We start from the raw sequence: 14,932 nt of genomic DNA on the forward strand, positions 1-14,932 counted from the left end.
CGTATAGCTTGACAAATCGAGTGACAGCATCACAAATGATATCGACCTTCTGATTCAAGGACGCATAATCATGTTGAACATATAAAATTTCCTTTTTCATGTCTTCACGAAGTTCGTAAATTTGGGAGTTAACATCCTCCCTCACTTTCTTGACTTCCTGAACAAAAAGAACATGTCGTTCTTTTGTTATGCTTCGCAGATCCTTAACTTCTCCCATAAAATCATATCTGAGGGTTTTAACACGAAGCTCAGAATTCTGATCTGTATAATCAACCTTTTCTAAAATAACAGACTCTGAGGCTTTTATCATTCCAGAAACTTTGTTGATTACTCTTGATTCAAACATCTTGAGCATAGAATCAACCGCCAAACTTGAAATAGATGAACCTCTGCCAAGATCAGCTTGAGATTGAATGATGGAGTTCAACTTTTGATTAAGAATTTTGTATTGCTTCATTGTCATTAACATATGATCAGGAAATTCTTCTTCTTCATCATGAAACTCTAGGTCTTCGAATGTTCCACCAAACCCTTCATTATCAGTTTCAGTGGGTGAAGATGGTTTGGGTGTATCAGTGGATTGAGAGGAAAAAATGAAAGTAATTGGTTGATTGATGATATGTTCAAAGGTTGGTGAAACAGTGGTTGTTGTGAGAGGAATAGTAGATGTTGGTGTAACAAAAACCAAAGATTCGAAAGGAGTAGAAATAATTGGACCTTGATCTGCATCTTTCGAACCACCTTCACCCATGTTGACATTTGCATCCGTATCAGATACGTGTGCAGGGATGCCTGAAGTTCGAACCTCCTCAAAAATTGACTTGGCAATTGAAACTTCGGGTGATATGATAACAGTGTTCTCAGGAATGGAACTTGTAATGATAGAAGTGAACTCTAGAGTTTCTGGTATTCGTTCATCCTCTTCTGTAGACTCAGTAGATAAAACAATCTTTCGAGTCTTCTTCGTCTTCTGCTTTTTCCGTTGTGACAAGTGTTTTGCCATATCTTCTGCTGCTCTTTTCTTGGATTCGGGAGAAACAGGAACAGGTACCTCACGAATTAAAACTCCTTGGTGAGTAATTTGAGGCTTGCGAATCAACTTCTGTGATGGTGACTTTCGTTTGTGAGTGGATTTCATCTTGATTCTTCGAAACATCCCTGTTTTCGAAGGAATAATCACGTTCTCTTGAGTCTCTTCCACTATTGGCTCAATCAGTTGTGTTGCTTCAACTGTCACTGCAACATTTTCTGTCTTCTTCTTTGAAGATTTAGAGGATGTTGAACCCTTCGTTTTCTTTTCAGGTGAAGCAGGATCAGCTTTCTTCGACTTTTTGATCTTCTTTTCTTCGCGTGGCAACAAAATTCCCGTAGGAATAGAAGAATCGAATGTTTTCAGATATGCAATCAAAACAGGATTCGTAGGATCCACCCTTTTAAGCATCGCGTCTGGAATCCGAGCAACGTTTGGAAATTCATCATCATTGTCAACAACTTCCTTCGGAAAGTGATAAGATTGAAAAGTAACCTTCTCTTCTTCATTTGAAACCAAGATGCCTTCCTTGTTGTAAAAATGTTGTAGAATAAGACTCCAGTACCTACCACACGAAATGCCATGAACAACATTCGTATGTTCTACTCCTTTTTGGAATTCCTTCCATAGCTGTGTAGAGTAGTCTGCTGGAAGATCATAGTATAAACCAGCCACCATGGCATAAACCTCCATCCTTCCTTTATCTAATCCAACTGTTCTTCCGGTTAAACAACGCAAAAATATTCCAAACAAAAAATTCCATACTTTTGGAAGACCAGACTTCTTAAAGTCACTTATCTTTGACAATGGGGGCTGATATCCCATTTCATTAAACATATGAATTATTTGGGAGAATTGAAATTCAACAAAAGGAGGTGTATTTGGAATGTCAAGAATCTGACAAAACAGTTTCTTGGAAAGCCTAACCTTTTTGTCATTGATTAGGTGAAAAGTAATCGAATCAGAGGCTTTGTTGTATGTGGCAGTAGATCCTGCTTGAGAAAGCCAGGATACCGGAACAGAAAAGGAATTGAACATTGCTTTGGATAAAACAGAGTGTTTTAAAGAAACAATAAGCATCTTGAATTCTTCTGGACATTGAGAAAGTTCACCATCCACATAATAATTGGTAGATTGAATCTTCATAACTGGTGCAGAAGAAGTATCTTCAGTAGAAGGATCGACATGAGCAGTAGTCGCCATTGTTAGGGTTTGAAAAAGATGAAGAACAGAGAATTTGGGAAGTTTTGAGTGTTGATCACATAAACGTATAAAGTACTCTTGAACCCCCTTTTATATGTAACCCTAAATGATTTGAATTTGAAGCGGGATGCATTTAATGAGATCCGACGTGGCACCTTGAAAATCGGACCTGTACAGCGGAAAGGTAGCCATGCGTCAAAAAGTGTCTGTCACATCACCTGGAAAACCGGGCAAAATACCATACGTCACGTATACACAGCCTGCCATTATCCCCTTAATAGAATTGTAACCGTTAGAACCCTTCGAATGGAGGCAAGGCTCTTTCACTTTTGGGATAAAAAGCGAAGTCGTATGCCAGATGTTCGAAATCATCAGCCTGAGTTGGTATTACTCAGAACCTCAAGGATTTCGTTTGTGTGGTGTGCCAAAGAAAGTTTAGACAAGAAACAAAAAGTTTAGAAAATTTTGTGATGTCAAAAATTTAATTTGACACGAAGGCAGTTAAACCCCGGGCAAAGGTTGCTTCGTTAATCATCAAGAGAGATGATCAACAGCTTGTGTATGTTCCCGTGAATTACAATCGAACACTTGTTGATAAGTATCAAAGGGCTTCTTTTAAGAATGCTTCGTGGGTAGGTTCAAAATTTCGTTACATGTCAACCTAAACATAAGGTGATAAAGTGTAACAGAAATCATCAGCCTGAGTTGGTATTACTCAGAACCTCAAGGATTTCGTGTGTGTAGTGTGCCAAAGAAAGTTTAGACAAGAAACAAAAAGTTTAGAAAATTTAGTGATGTCAAAAATTTAATTTGACACGAAGGCAGTTAAACCCCGGGCAAAGGTTGCTTCGTTCATCATCAAGAGAGATGATCAACAGCTTGTGTATGTTCCCGTGAATTACAATCGAATACTTGTTGATAAGTATCAAAGGGCTTCTTTTAAGAATGCTTCGTGGGTAGGTTCAAAATTTCGTTACATGTCAACCTAAACATAAGGTGATAAAGTGTAACAGAAATTACTTATATGACCAGTGTAGTCAGTGACAAGTCGGCTTTGAAAATTTTTAACATGACTAGGACATTCGAATGAAACTCACACGGAAATCATATTCATAAAAAAAATTTGTATACTGGATCTTGTTGGGTAACAAACATCGTGGGTTTCGAATGCTTGATCAAGACCACTCATTCGAAATGAATATGATTTGGAGTTTCGAACATTGGTACAGAAACAAAAGTTTCGTATATATCTGGAACAATGTTCCCCGTCAATTCCTTAATCTGTAAGATTTTTGGGTTTCACTTCCATCACGGAATCATGATGTCAGATCATAAACACAGAGTTTTTATATATCTAAGTCTCAATGGGTTTGATCAGAGACCTCTCGGATATACGTCTTTGTGTGTGATCGTGTAAGAATGTTTTGGATGAAAAAGATTGGTGTAAGACACGAAAAGTACCTCTGTTATGTTTTGGACCAAACAGGAAACTCTTAACTCATTGTGAGAAGAGTAAGGTAGCTCAGAGACTAATGTGAATATAAGCCTAATTGGGAAGAAATTTTCGTACGAAACATTTCATTAAGGCTTTCGTACACACACATTGAGTCATGGAGGCTTTGGACGACATGCAGCAGCATGCTTGTAGGGACAACCTAACTAATTCGAATAATGAAAAACATATTAATTCATACGAAAAATTTTACCTGACCCTAAAACGGCCTGCATTGTCCCCTCTGAATCATCATCATAATCTGCAACAAAAGTCTAAAAACAAAAATCTTTTTGAATTTTTGATTTTTCGAAAATTTAAGGACAAAACAAAAGAAAATCTTTTTGAATTTTTGATTTTTCGAAAATTTAAAGAAAAAACAAAAGAAAATCTTTTTTTTTTTTTTTTTTTTTAACAGACGAATATTTGGTATTCCTTGAAGAGTGACAAATGTACAAATTCGAAGCGTTCGAAGCGTTGATTATGAACAGTAACCATTAACTCAACGCTGAGAATAAGTGACAATCATGCGAATTCGAAGCGTTCGAAGCGTTGACTATGAACAGTAACCATTAATTCAACGTTGAAAATAAGTGACAATCATGCGAATTCGAAGCGTTCGAAGCGTTGACCATGAACAGTAACCTCTGATTGCTGAATGACTTTGTGTTATCTTTTATTCAGCGCCTCTGATTCATTCTTTTTCGCCTATCATTCTTCTTTTTCGCATGGAACAGAATTGCCATCGATCATTCCAAGACCTTCTATTATTCGCATTAGAGATTTTTCATCCAAAGCTTTCGTGAATATATTCGAACCGCCTCGAGTCTTGCGACAGGGGCAAAAGTTTCTTCATAGTCGATTCCTTCTTGTTGTGAATATCCTTTTACAACAAGTCTGGCTTTATTTCGAATAATGTTTCCATCTTTGTCGGTTTTATTTTTAAAAATCCATTTTAACCCGACAATCGAAACATTTTCAGGTTTAGGAATTAATCTCCAAACCTTGTTTCGTTCAAATTCAGACAACTCTGATTGCATTGCAACAACCCAATCTGAGTGTTCCATTGCATTCTTAATTGTTTTTGGTTCAATTTTAGAGATAAAAACATTAAACATGCAAAATTCTTGATGAGTATTCAATACCTCATTCTTTGCACGAATTTGAGCTCTTGTCAGAACTCCCTCTTGTGGATTCCCAATAATTTGATCCTTCGAATGGTCTCTTGTCCATTTTTCCATGGGTGGATATGCTGGATCAAATTCCAAAGGGGCATCTTTGTATATTTCATCATTTTCTGAGCTTGCATTCGAACAAGCATCATCAACAATATGCTCCCCCTCAATTTCAGCATTCAATTGTTCTTTCTCCCCCTCGAAAGAATGCTCTTCATCATCTAAAGTATTCGAATCCAATTGCTCCCTCTCCAGTGGACTATCACTCATAGTTTCACCTTCTTGAGGAGTCGATGGTGAATCATCAGTAAGTTTTGAAAATTCTGATATGTGATTATCAGGAGCATGAACTTCAGCATCAACTGCATGATCTGAAATTCCAAAAATCAAATCATAATCAATATCATCCATTTGTATAGATTCAGTTTCAACTTGTGTTTCTTGTAAAATTGGATGATTCGTAAATCTATGCTCATTAGATTTAACATAATAATCATCGAATGTGAGATTGAACGTTTCTTCCACTTTTCGTGTTCGCTTATTTAACACTCGATATGCCACTGAATTGTGCGAATATCCAAGAAAAATTCCTTCATCAGCTTTTGCTTGAAACTTCGAAAGATGATCCTTGAGATTCATAATAAAACACCTACATCCGAAAACATGAAAAAACTTCACATTAGGTTTACGATTATTCAGAATTTCGTATGGTGTAATATTAAATCGACGATGAATGAATGATCTGTTTTGAGTAAAACATGCAGTTGAAACAGCTTCAGCCCATAGATATTGAGGTAAATTTGCATATGCCAACATGGTTCTTGCTGCTTCGCATAATGAGTGATTCCTTCGTTCTACAACACCATTTTGTTGTGGTGTATATGGTGATGAAAAATTATGCGAAATTCCTTTGTCCACCAAAAATGAATCAAGAATTTTGTTCTTAAATTCAGTTCCATGATCACTCTTGATTTTTCTAACAGTCTTCTTCAACATGGTTTCTATCTTTTTGATAAAGTCAATCATAATTTGTGCAACTTCAGATTTGAGCCTGAGAAAATAAACCCACGTAAATCTGGAAAAATCGTCAACAATAACTAAAATGTACCGTTTATTGTTGAGAGTTGAAACAGTCGAAGGACCACACAAATCAATATGTATCAACTCAAGAAGTGCAACAATTTTCGAATCAATTGTGATTGGATGACCTTGTTTATGTTGCTTTCCAACTTCACAAGCTGCACATAAATAATCATTGTCAAATTTAAGTATAGGTAAACCTCTTACCAGATCTTGTACCACAAGTTTATTTATGTTTCGAAAGTTGAGATGTGAAAGTCTTCGATGCCATAACCAGCTTAAATCAGATGTAGCTTTCGAAAGAAGACATACTGCTGGTTTGCCTACAATTGGATTGATGTCCAAAGTGAACATGTCACCTTTCCTTTTAGATTTCAGTAATATTTCGTTTGTGTTAACATTCGAAATAACACTTCCTTCTTGGTTGAAAAGAACTTGATTGCCAGTGCCCACAACAAGTTGAGAAACACTAATCAAGTTATGTTGAAGACCTTCAACATATGCAACACGATTCACTGTGAATTGTCCATTTGTGATTTTTCCATATCCCATGACTTGACACTTTTGATTGTTCCCAAACTTTACTACTCCAACATTTTTGAGACTTCGAAAATCTCTTAAATTCTCCTTCTTTCCAGTCATGTGACGAGAGCAACCACTATCAATGTACCATTTGTTATCATATTGCTCGTCACACAATACCTGCAATCAATGAAAAATTTTAGGTACCCAAGGCTTTTTGGGTCCTTGGAAATTAGATTTCAATTTCGAATGAAATGAAGAACTTTTAACCCAATCACAAACTTTGGTTTTGAGACTATTAATTAAGTTCACTTCATCATCTAAAGGAACTGAAACATAAGTGTTTGATAGTTTTGAATGTTCACTGACTTTTCCCTTCGCATCTTGAGTTTGTGATTGAACAGTCTTCGCTTTTGTGACAGGTCTCCATGTTTTGACTGAGATATTCGAATCCTTAGATGATGAGCTGCCATTCGAAGAAGTATTGACATACTTTTAGTATGCTTCATGAATTTGCTCTTTTGAATATTTATTTGACTGATACATTTTTCCTCTTCCGTCAAGCCAATGATCAATGTTCTTTCTTGAAGTCATTCCTTTTTCCCGTGACATCCTCATAGTTTCTTTCTTTGTGTAATTAGGAAAATTTGGCTTTTGAGGTACAAAATCAACTTTGGGTTCGGTAACATAAGAGTAAGCATAGGATGTATCAATTTTTGATTTAAAATGTTGACGTTGAAAAACTTTTTGATTTGAATTGGATCTTTCTGAAAAATCTCTTGTTTTGTTAGTTTCAGAAACTTTCGAAAACTTTGTTTGCTTATGTACTTCAGACCTTGTTTGATTTGATTGAGATGATTGTTGAGTTTTTGAAAAATAATCATTTTTAACTTTGAAAACCTTTTTGATGGATTGTGATTCAGACATCTTTTGAGACTCAATATTTTGCCAAAATATTTTCTTTCGTGCTTGTCTTCTTGAAATGTTGTTTTCCTTCGAAAATTTGTCAATTTGATCTTTAAATTCCTTAGAGTTTAATTTGACAACTTTTTCATTTTCCTTTTCAACACGAATTACTTTCTCTTTTTCAATTTTTGATTTTTCAACCCATTGTTTTTGTGGTTTTTGTCGTTGAAAAATATATGAATTCTTTGTTAAGTTGTTTTCAACTGTGTTTTGATTTGCGAAAAAACCTTCCTCAGTTGTTTTTGAATTATCCTCCTCAACCATCTTCTTGAACTCTGGTTTGATATTCTCAACATTTCCTGTAGTTACGAAAACTTGATTTGGAAAAATGACATCATCTGTGCATTTGAAATTTGGAAAAACCACCGTGTTTGTTTCAAGATAATGTTCACCTTTTTCATTCATCACTTTTTCAAACTTTTGTGTATCACCATACACTTGGTCAACAACTATTCGTGGAATTACTACTTTCTTTGAAGATTTCTTTTCTTTCGAAACTTTCTCTACATCTTCATCATCACTATCATCAGTTTGGTAATCTTTGAGATCCACGAACTTCATTTCACTAACTTTCGAAGCTGTGGGAGTATCAGTTTCTTTCTCAACTATCAAATCCTTAACTTTTTCTTTCCCTTTAGAATTCGAAGCAACATTAACAATAGACAATTGAGAACAATCAACATCTTCAAGTTCACTAATTTCACTAATATTGTCAGAATTATCTTCAATATCAACAAAATTAGATTGAGAATCAGATGATAATTCTCAGTCTTTTTCAAAATGTGAATTTGTTCAGATTTAGTCAAAGTATCATTTACAATGTTAACTAAATCATTCGAATCAAGACATTCATCAACTTTGACAATTCCATATCTATACTTGTCATTCGGAACTTTATCAAAATCAGCTATTTCTTTTTCACAGTCATATGAAATGTTATCTACCTTAGCTCTTTCATAAGCTAAAAATGGCAGCAATTTTCTATGTTGTTCTTTACTGATTTCGCATGAATTATGAAGTTCAGTTATTTTCCCATATAATCTTTTAGCAGCATTACAGTAAATGTTTCTTTGTGCTAACAACAGTTTATTATCACTAGATAAATTGTCCCTATCAACCATGATATTCGTTATTTGAAGTTCTAGACAATCTATCTTAGTGATTTTCGAATCTAATTTCTTCTGTTTCTCTAGCAATTGCATTGACAGCTTCTTAGCCTCATTGCTAGCAGATACCACAATCGAATCAAAATAAGTAACAGTTTCATCAAAAGATACTAATTCAGAATTATAAGCATGTACTGGAATATTAAAAGATTCAAGAATGTTTCGTACCTTTGTGGTCATTGGTGATTTGTCAGCAGCTTTTGATACGAATCATCTTCCATGCACTTCGTATGTTTCCTCCTCTGATTCTTCCTCCATTTTTGCAAACATAGCTCCATGGGTTAGATTTCGCATTTCCTCATCATCTGATCCAGATGACCAGATTTGATAAGTACCATCTTCATCCTCATTCGCACCCTTTGCAACCAGAGACAAATTCTTGGCTTTCGCATGAACCTTCTCCAACTTTTCAGCATAGTACGCCTCATCCTTGACCTTATTCTTTCTCTCATCCTTCTTTCGAAGCATACAGTCATTAGCAAGATGATTAGCACCATTGCAATAATGACAATCAATCCCAGCATCTCCCTTTAGCTTGTTCTCAGACTTTCCCTCAACAGACTTCGAATCTTTCATCTCATCTTTCTTTTTCTCTTCCCCAGCACTTTTACTCAGAAAGTTCCCTTTTGTCTCAGACGAATTTGTCTTCGGATTGAAAGGCTTTTTGAAGAACTTTTTCACACGATTGTTTGAATAAAAGGCAACTGCCTCATCATCTGAGTTCATGATGAACCCTTCATCTTCATCCGAAACATCTTTCTCAGCATCTTTTTCAGAGATCTTCGAAACCAAAGCTAGTGGACCTCCCAACATAGCCTTCGATTCTTCAGCTATTTCGTTCACTTTGCTTTCATGAGTCTTAAGTTGGTTGTACAAGTCATTCAATGTTGACGTATCAAAGCTCTGTTGATTCTTCACCATCATGCTCACACTACGCCATTCCTTTTGAAGTCCCATAACAAATATCAGATTGAATTCCATGGCTGATCTAGTGATACCATATCGATTGCATCGATATATCAATTCATTAAGACGATCGTAATAAACTTCAATTGTTTCACCATCTTTCTGTCTGAAGTCCTTCAGCTCCACTAAACATTGCTTCACAGAATTAACTTTCGTCTTCTCACTTCCCTGAAATTTTTCTTTGAGATTGTTCCAGATTTCCTTTGCAGTTGTACAACTCCTCACGTAGTTGTAAACAACTGGAGGCAAAGCTCCTCTTAGCTCTCTTACACACCTTTTCTCCATCTTTTTCAGACGATCAAATTGATTTTCAACTTCAGAGTTTCCAGAGGAAGAACCAATTGGTTGAACATTCGATGGTGGATTGAGATTGTTAGAAATGCAATTCCACAGTTCTTCATCCAATCCATTGAGATAATCCTGCATACGATCAGCCCACTGATCGTAATACTCAGGAATGAGCATAGGAATTTTGGTGGATGATCCTAGAAGATGAGAAAATGAAGTCATGGAATTCAGATTGAATGACGTCATTGTTGTACGGAATAGATCCTTGAGAATTTTTTTAAGAAACTTTGAGAATTTTACAACAAACTGTATGATTCAAATGACAATCACTCTTAGAACACTCGATTCAATGAATTAAGTGCAGAATCGAATCATATACTTAGATCTAAACAATTTTTCACTTTCAAAAACTGCGGAAACTTTTGAATCAAAAAGTTGACTCAAAGACCTTTTGAACAAAGTGAAAATCAGATCAGAGATATGATTCCTGCTCTGATACCAATAGATGAGACAATGAATCAAGTATTGAACGAATTAGAGAGTAAATTCAAAGTAGAATTGAAAGATTTGAACACCGATGTAAATATGATCTGTTTGGCTCTATTACGCTTTTGCAAATTTTACAGAGTACAATGAATATTCTGTAAAGACTTCGTTTCTAAGACACTAGTAACCACTCCTATTTATAGAAGAGAAAAGCATACAAAAAATATACTAAGGACTAAACATGAAGCTTCGAATATTATGCCCTAGTAAAATACATTATAAAAATGTTCGAAGACCCAATATACAAACTTCGACTATTACAACATTTCGACCCTAACATCAAGTGAAACCTCGAACACAATTTGATCCTATTAAACATGTAATAACACATATAGGAGCCAAATTAAGGTATTTCACTACTAGACATGATAAGAAACCACTCTAGGGACTTGGAAACACTTAAACTAAGTGTTTGAACCATATGGGATTGAGTGAAGGAGGTGTACGGCCACCCTAAGGGTGTGTACGGCCATGGGTGTGCGGCCCATGAGTGTGCGGCCGTACACTCATGATGGAATGTGTCTTTCAGGTGATTCCAAGGTTCTAACTAGCATCCATGAAGTGTTCTAGGTCCAGGCTTAGTTGTAGTGCAAGTTTGAGGCCAATAAAGATCATCAAAGTGGGTTTGCGGCCACAAGGTGTGTGTGCGGCAAGACAAAGGGGTGTGCGGCCGTTCACTCCTCATGTTTATGCCCAAGTTGCCAACTTTTAGGTGTATCAAGACTAGGATCAGGTCCAACTTGAATATAGGGGTCAAACTCTCACTTTGGAGAGCCTTTAAGGGGGTATACGACCGTACAAAAGGGTGTGCGGATGTACTCCTTCAAAGAGTGAAGAACATGATGGAATTTGATGAACTAAAGCTTGAAACAAGAAGTCCTTCAAGTATAGCAAGCTAAAGGATGGATTACTCACGTTTTGAAGCCTTGAAGAGGGTTCACGGTTGAAGAAGCTTGAGAGAAAGGAGTAGTGTGCAACCAAGAGAAGAAAGGGATGAAGGAAAGGAGTCTACCCTTATATATAGGGGTGAGTGTGCGGCCATGAGGGGGGGGCTGTACGGCCGTACACCCATGTGTGCGGCCGTACACTCCTCCTAAGAGTGTGTATGGCCCGATTTTGTTACTCTACGGCTTGATAACTCATCCCTAATCTCAACCTTGGTTGTACTCAAGCCTGGAACACTTAAACGAACCCTTAAACAGTGCTAAAAGACAACAGAAAAAAGTTTAACATTGATAAGGTTGACCAATTGTACAAGATAGAAGTTCCGGGTTGTCACAGGCCTGTAAAATGACCGCCATTGGGTATCCATTCTTACCCACCGCACCCTTGACCAGTGGAGGGTCCTTAGTCGAACGGGTTTGACAGGACATTTAAATCCTCATTAAAAGTATAATGAAATATAAAGTAACTAAACCTTTTATAAATTCCCAATCTTAGTTACTTTAGGAAAAATGTAAATTTGATGCTAACCCATGAAATTGCACATTGCACCTTATTGGTCAGTTAGTGAAGCGTGTGTGGTTAATTGGCACACTAATGTGGACTAATGAAGGATGGAAATAGGTTTCTCGTAAATTATCATTGATCAATGGAGTGTGTTTGGTTAATCGGCACATTGATTAGGTGATTAATGACATCGACAGTACCAAGCTAATTTGCATGGTTATTCACACCTTGTTTGTGATCCTCGGTATCCCAGTCACAAACTTGAAGGGCATAATCGAGATTAAACGTGCCATTGAAAAGTTCAATGAATCTCAAAAGAATCTAGGAATTTCAATTCATTTAAAACCTAATATTCATTTTCGTTTTTCATGGTGGAAATTGGTAGATCGTCATTTACCCACCTTCAAATATTTTGCAATTGGATTACGGCATCCCTCTTCTGAATTGTAAAATATTGTGTTGGGTCCTTGCCTTAATATTTCATTTGGGTGTTATATTAAGGACTTAAATCAACTAACTTGAATTTCTCCCTTTGTAGATGTATAGTTCTGGCAACTATGGTCTACCTTATCCTTTTGGAAAAAGCTTTCCTTATACAGATGATATTCCACAAGACGATCGAGGTGAAAGATTAATCCCTTCTTCGTGTTATAGTGGAACTTCTCTTCCTCCACCTCCTCCAATTATTCTCCCTGACCCACATGTTCGTCGACTTGAAAAGTTCAAGGTCACTCAAACCCTATTGGCTAGCAAACACAAAGATGGAAAGTCTGTGTGTGCACACGTCTTGGAGATGAAGTCACACATTGAAAAGCTGGGAATGTTAGGAGTCGTTGTCTCGAGGAAGTTGGTTGTTGACTTGGTTCTTCAATCACTTCCTAAATCATATAGTGAGTTCGTTAAAGATTACTATATGACAGAGCACAACGTTACCCATATCGATCTTACCTATTTGCTAATTGTTGTTGAATCAGAAATGATTTGGCGCACTGGTAATGCAAATTTGATTGACAGATCTACTTCCCAAACTTCCATGGACATTGACAATGGAAACATTGGAAGTCTAGAAAAGATTTCTCTTCCCAAGGGAAAGGGAAAGGCTAAGTCTGTGATTGTCCCTTGTGCCATTCCGAAAGAATCTGTTTGCTTCTGCTGCCAAGAGAAGGGACATTGGTTGCGAAGCTGCCTTATTTACCTGAAGGATCACAAGGATGGTAAAGTCAAAGTGGTTGACTCTGCTTCAGGTAAGTCCACTATCTAAATCTATTAAGTTCATATTTGAAGATTCTTAATTCATGATGTGATGAGATCACATTTTGATGTTTTGTAGGATCGAAGAAAAGAAAGGAAGCTTAAAGGAAAAGCATGATGAGTCTGATCGAGAAGAGATGGATTTCAATCGCATGATTCGATGATCAGAATTGTGAGCTGCTACTTAGGAGTTATGATAGATTGCTTAGAAATATGTAGTAACATAGTTTTCATTTGTAATTGCATTGTAAGGACGAGATCTACCGCAATTTTAAAAAATAAAGAAAATTTTGATTTTATTTTATTTTATATTTCCTTGCAATGGCATTTGTGAAAATTGCTGTTTGTATGTTTCTATTTTTAGCAATATGCATTTGATTCTTTCGTTTGTGGTAGTGTCTAAATTTACCAAATAAGGAAAGATTCTCATCACCCAAGTTTCAATTGGATAGAAACTTGGAATCATGCGACTTGTATTGTGTGATGAATGAGAACATTCGTCTTTGGAAAATTAAGAATAATTCCTTGTTCACATGTATATGTGAGTCAAGTGAAGGACTTGGGGGATTGCGTACACTTGGTTGTGCACTGGTCAGGTCCACCACAAAGAACAATAAGACTATTCATCATGATTTAGTAAAAGTTTAGTGAATATGATTATGCTTACAAGATTAAGTATAATTCTGAATCATTGAAAAAGTTTCAATGTATGGCAGCACGGATAAGAAGAATCAAATTAGGCAGAAAGATAAAATTTTATCCAATCTAAAAGGATATGAGAGTACGTGAGTATCGTGTTTTATGATCTTCTTAGTGATTATGGAACCATATCACAATTGATCCTCTAAGGACATCTTAGTGCATTTGTATGGCTAAGAAGAGGAATCGTGGATTGTTGAAATGGTTAAACCAAGAAGACGAGTCATACTTTGTTCCAGAGTCAAGTCTTAGAGTCATACACCAAGATTGTGACTTGAGTGACATAATCTTAAGAAGGTTTATAACACATCATGAAATGTGGAGTAGAAAAATGTTTTCTTACTCTTGCGCATTTCAAATTGGTAGTTGTGATGTTTTTAATAAAACAAAGACCAACTAAGACGAATTGTATGAAGTGTTTTTGCTTGAGGAGAATCCGCGCTAACTCTTAAATATTTTTTTTTTGTCGAGGAATGTTCTGTTGGATTAATGTCTAAGTCCATAACTATATATGGTATGTACTTGACCCGACCCGGCATGGTCCATTTGGGTTGCACTTCACCGGCACAATTTATATGGATAGTCTTTTGAGAATAGTATATTTATGATTTATATTAATATATTATAAGTTCTAATATATTAATATGGAATCATATTATTTAATTAGTATTGATCAAGAATTAATTTAGAATTAATTAAGTGATCAAAAAGAACTAATTAAATATGGACTCTTATATATATGGAATGGGCTAAGTTCATTTAGGTTGGGCTAAGCTTTCATGGATGGTCCATGGAGCTTTTAACCCATGGATCCTATGTAAATGAAAGGTCATGGGTATTAGGGTTTACATGGATGTAACCCTAATCCTCCATAATATATAAAGGGGTCCTTGGCTCACAAAATTGGCACAAGTGTGTGAAAATAAGAGTGGGCCGATTTTAGTGTGCATACATATTCTCTCAAGTTCTTCCAAGGTGTTTTGGTGATTTGTGATTCCATTTGAGGCTTCCACACTATTGGGGCTAAGCTCTTAAAGCTTGAAGACATCAAGCTACATCACAAGGTATGTCATCTAACTAGAACTTTGTAGTATAGGTG

This window comes from Lactuca virosa, chromosome 5 (assembly GCF_052849685.1).
Source record: "Lactuca virosa cultivar CGN04683 chromosome 5, Lactuca_virosa_CGN04683_v6, whole genome shotgun sequence".
In the NCBI taxonomy this organism is placed as follows: domain Eukaryota; kingdom Viridiplantae; phylum Streptophyta; class Magnoliopsida; order Asterales; family Asteraceae; genus Lactuca; species Lactuca virosa.